Source organism: Haliaeetus leucocephalus, unplaced genomic scaffold (genome assembly GCF_000737465.1).
Source record: "Haliaeetus leucocephalus isolate CR32 unplaced genomic scaffold, Haliaeetus_leucocephalus-4.0 Scaffold384, whole genome shotgun sequence".
Lineage (NCBI taxonomy): Eukaryota > Metazoa > Chordata > Aves > Accipitriformes > Accipitridae > Haliaeetus > Haliaeetus leucocephalus.
In genome coordinates, this window is record NW_010972820.1 from 7,161,146 (window position 1) to 7,165,398 (window position 4,253).

The following is a 4,253-nucleotide window of genomic DNA, read 5'->3' on the forward strand; positions in this document are numbered from 1 at the left end:
CCTCTCAGGTGTTTGGTTCAGACTGAGAAATCTCTAAGTTACAGAAGGTGGTTCTGTGTGCTTATATATACTAGTTATACAGAAAGTGCTAGTTCTTGCCTAAAAATAGACACCATGTAGATGTGTGGACTTGACTCAAGTATAGTCTAATGATGTTTGTGTTTGGTATTGAAATGTATTATTGAAATGTATTATTGAAAACTTTAAACACCGATGTCTTTTATAAAAGAAAAAAAACCCCCTATGTTTACATATTTATGGGAAAAAGAGAATGAAGCCTGCTCTTCAGAACTGCTAAACCAAGAAATGATGTATTTCACAATGCTGTTAAGTGGCCAAGCTCAGGGTGATGCTGCAGGTGACCTCAACCAGAACAGACCCCAACTTCTGCCTTCCAAAAGCCAGGTAAAACAGAAGGGGATCACAGTGTAGCTCAGGTTGGAAAGGGAGCCCCAGGCATGGTCGGCTCTGAGTTCAGACCCTGGTTGCTCAGGACCCTGTCCAGTCGAGTTTTGAAATCTTCCCAGAACAGAGAGTGCACAACAACTCTGGACAAGCCGCGTCACTGCCTACGCGTGAGGAAGTTTCTCCTGGTACAAGGTTGGAACATCTCGTCTTTCAGTTTATGGCCTCTGCTGCTCCTGCCGTGCACTACCAAAGAGCCTCTTGGCTCTTGGTGACCCTCGCATGCACATTGGCAGGCAGGTGATGGGTCCTCTCCGAGGTCACCTCTTCCCTGGGCTTCACCTCGTCACCCCAGCCCCGCTCCCCCAGCCTCTCTTCTTGGGGCAAGAGCACCAGCCCCCGAGCATCTTGAGGCCCTGTGCTCAACTTGCCCCTGTTTATCAACATCTGTTTTGTGTTGAGGGGGCCCAAAACTGAACAGAGTATCTAGATGTGGCCAGATGAATGGCAAGAAAAGTGGGATAAGTCTTTAATCTAGGTGTGAGTTCCTTTTTCTTCCACGTGCCTTGCTAGGTCTACACTGCCAAACCAAAACAGAAGTGCTGCAAGGGATTTGGGGTTCAGTTCTTCGACCTGAAAAAATTGGAGGATGTTTTTACTGCATAAATTTGTTACCAAGTTCTGTGCCTAAAATACAAATGAAGTCTAGTAATTGCAAGGCTTCTAAAATAATAGGGTTGTAACTCCCGTTACAAAACACTGGGTTTTTGCTTTTTGGTCAGGGAACAGATCCTTCTACTATTGATAACAGGTTGGGCTTGTGCTTCAGCACATGGAAATGCACGTGTATGTCACCATCATTAACTGCAGTCGGTCATCTTCAGAGAGCACAAACTTCTCTTCTTTGTGTAGCTTTCTACCACCCTCGTTTTTTAAAAAATGGAATAAACAAAGCCTTTAATACACAGCCAAAAATACTCAGTGCCTTTTTTTAAATGTGTTGAAGATTATGGTAGCATTTCTCTAAAGACATTGTTTAAGTATTTTATTTTTATTACATGAATGGTCGGCTGTAATGCATGGTTGCAAGAATACTGTATGGGCCAAACGAAAGTATACTTTTAACTATGATGATTTTGAAAATTTGAGATTCTTAATACATGGCCATGGCCTTTGCTATGGGAGAGACATGGTTTGGCACATAACTAGCATGACAGCTGGCAGTTTGAAGACACTATTTATACAATACTCCAGTACAAAAATTATCTGATGAGCTGTTTTGCTATTCTCATGTTATTTTTTCAGGTAGCTAATCCTTTTCCTTGCTGTTAGTTACTTATCTTGAAGAGCAGTAGCCAATATGGCATAAAAAAATCTTACCATAAAAACCAAAGAAGCAGCGCAACTCCTTTAGACTTGAGGCTGCATTCTCCTGCCTCGGTGAAGTTTGTGTTGTACCACCTCTGTTCATGGGTGTCTGGGGTTAAATCAGGGAAACCAGATGAACTCCTCTGATCGCTTTTTCCAGCAAAAGCTTGTAGAATCTCTTTCCCAGAGATAATAGCTACAAATTGGAGCCTCTATGCAGAAGAAGGTGCAGTGAAAGAGAAGAATGAAAAAGAATTATAGTTGTCACCATGCTGTAGAAGACTGCACAATGTTAAGAAACCAGTTTTTACTTGATCCCTTGGAAGTCATGTCCCTGCAAAGTTGTCATGTCTTGGACATTGAATGATCTCTACCCAAGGGCAACTTTAAAAATGAAGATGATGACTTGGATTTGAACTTTGAAGCAGGAAGTTGACTACAGGAGGACAAAGAAAATTGTGTATCTTTGGGGTGTGATTCTTTAGCAGTCTTTCTGACAATGTGTGCTACCCTATGAATCTGGAGCTTTTGGTATTTGATGGTCAAGTCCAGACAAGTTACTTCAGTCCAGCTCTGAGTTGGCTAACACATAAATGACAGTAGCTGGATTCTTACCCAAAATGTGTCAATGTAATCACCATGAAAAAAGAAGACATTTTTGCTGCTTATTACTTCCTCAGTTTCAAGAAACACTGATAATTTGGTGTTGGCCTTGGTATTGAGCATGCTAGGACTGCTACCATCAGCAACCCCCCTTGTTGTTACTACTTTCCTCTCTCCTGATTACATTCAGCTCAGCTTGTCTTCATCAACATACTAAATAGGTGAAGGCAAAAACCCCCTATGTGACTCTTATTCTACTATTTGGCAGGGAAACAAAAATGAATTAGGGTTCAGTAATAGCATAAAAATAAGGGAAGGGAAACAGCATTAGGCTACATCAAGGAAAGTTAGACTCTGGAATAATTATACCTTATCTCGGAGAGGAACACACGTTCAGGAGATATACTGAATGTGAAGAAGTGTTGGGTTGCAAGTGGAGAAAGTGGTGGTGAGGCCAAGATCTGATATCTCTTCCCTACTTTCATATTCTTTGAGTTACTCTTCTGTGACTTCTGTGTTAGAAGAGGTGAAGGAACTGTGCTTCACAGCCTGCATGTAACATCGCATTTTGCAAAAAGATGAAGAACAAGCGTTTCGCCCTGTGAAAAACAGAACTTATAATAACACAGGACATTAGTAGCTTGATTGGTTGACAAGAACGAAATGTAGAAAAGTGTCATACAGTCAGCTGTGTTAAATAGTAAAATATGAACCCTCAATTCAATGTACTTTATGTGTGTAACTTTACATTTGCGTGGCGTCTAGTTGAGAGAAAGAATTGAATCGTTCACCTGTGTTCTTTGCAAGATTGAATGCAGATGTCTGCAAGTGTTCTGGTTGCACTCATTTTATAGGAGGTGGAAATGGAAAAGGGTAATTATGTTTGCAGTATAATTCTTCGTACTCTGTAATGTAAGCATAATGCCTTAGGAATAAAGATTTATTAGTTTAATTTATTTTTTTTTATAGAGGAAAGAAGTTCTCTTAAACTATCATGATCAAATAATTAAATGCAGAACATTTTTTTCTCAAATTTTATCTATACTGTGACCTAATGAGGAAATCAGTGCTTATTAAAAAAATGTGTTTCTAGAAAGGTACTAAGATAACAGGGATGGCATGCTAAAACATTCACTTACTTTTGTTTGTGTTCTTAAGAGATAAAAAATACCATCCTGTGAAAACCTCCATAATGACATCTGTGCCATTAAAGTAGTAGTCTGCTTCTCCTGCATGAGTTTAATGTCAGCTGCTGTTTCTGTGTTGCTGATTTTGCAGGTTTGGCAGCTGTGAAAACACCAGTGTGAAGAGCGCTGTACTTTTCATTTTGTGCTTTTAAAAATCAAATGACAGTCTGAAAAAATCTAAACCAATAAGACTGCTGGTGCCTTTGTGATCAGCCTGCTTGGATGTCAGTGGAAGGGTAAATCCTGGTAGAGATTCTGTGGTGCAGAAGAATTGCTGACTTTCTTTATTCATGTTTTTTCCCTTACATTAGGAAAAATTATCTTTAAAAATGAAGTGAGTCAATGGACTCATGCCATTGACAGTCAAGGAATTTTTCCTTATTTTTTGGGGGTGCTTCTACCTTTGTTGCATGTTTATTTTGGAGAGATGGCATACCCAACTGTATTCAGGTGAATCTGATCCACAGTAGTGCTGAGTACCATTGAGGTGATAGGAGATCTGTGCTGAATAGTTAAATGTCTATTAACACAAGGACTGTTGTGAAAAAGCAGGTTCTAGCCTACTCAAACTAGGTGCCAGTCTTGACACCTTTGGGTTTAGTGTGTCAGATACACACTTTGAATGGTGACAAGTAAAAATATAAAGGTGTTTTGAGAAATTATTATAAAACACCATTGTGGAAACCACCC